Raw genomic sequence first — 845 nt, 5'->3', positions numbered from 1 at the left:
TATATATATGGAGAAGGATTTTCTACCATAGCTTGTTGTAGACATAGCTATCAGCACCGTTGGGGGCGCCTCGTGATTCGTACTAGCTGCTTTGTCCGGTTCTCATTCGAGCTTATTTGGTGAATAATTGGATGCGTGGTGGCAGGCCACTACTGACCGCTTTTTGCATGTTGGGCTGACAAAAGTCTGCTTGGTGTGGTCCTGGTCGGTGTGTTCCTCTGGATGGCCGTCACATGCATGCATATAATGAGGTTCCATTGGGTGACTAAGCTCTTGTGTCGGTTCCTATATGTACGGCAGTCCGTTATGTCCTATTTTATGGCATGTGACGCTCGTCAGTGAGACAGTGCAGGTTCAGGTCATCAACGCAACGGATCCATATGGAGCTATGAGTGGAACCTACGGGAGCCTGTGTTGAACCTGCACACATATATACTATATTTCCTAACTTAATGTTTAGCATCGGTCTTTGACGCGTCGTCCAGCGCATCCTTCTGTGTACTGTATGTGTCATATACTCCGTTTTGGTCATATCGGTTTTGAAAACAATATGAAATGAGTTCTGCTACATGTCCTACACGTCTACGTAACTGTCCCTTGGACCCCCTCGGTTCCTTGCTTTCGTTGCATCGGTTCTTCGGTTTTGAATCAGTCGGATCCTCTCGATTCCTTGCTTCCGTTGCATCGGTTCTTGGGGTTTCCATCATTCGGATCCCGGATACTTGCTTCTGTTGCATCGATTCTTCGGGTTTGCACCATTCGGATCCCTTCGGATCCTTGCTTCCGTTGCATCGGTTCTTCAGGTTTGCACCATTCGGATCCCCTCGGTTCCTTGCTTCGGATCC

Source organism: Triticum aestivum, chromosome 6B, assembly GCF_018294505.1.
Source record: "Triticum aestivum cultivar Chinese Spring chromosome 6B, IWGSC CS RefSeq v2.1, whole genome shotgun sequence".
Classification (NCBI taxonomy): Eukaryota; Viridiplantae; Streptophyta; class Magnoliopsida; order Poales; family Poaceae; genus Triticum; species Triticum aestivum.
Note: the sequence above shows the minus strand (reverse complement) of the source record.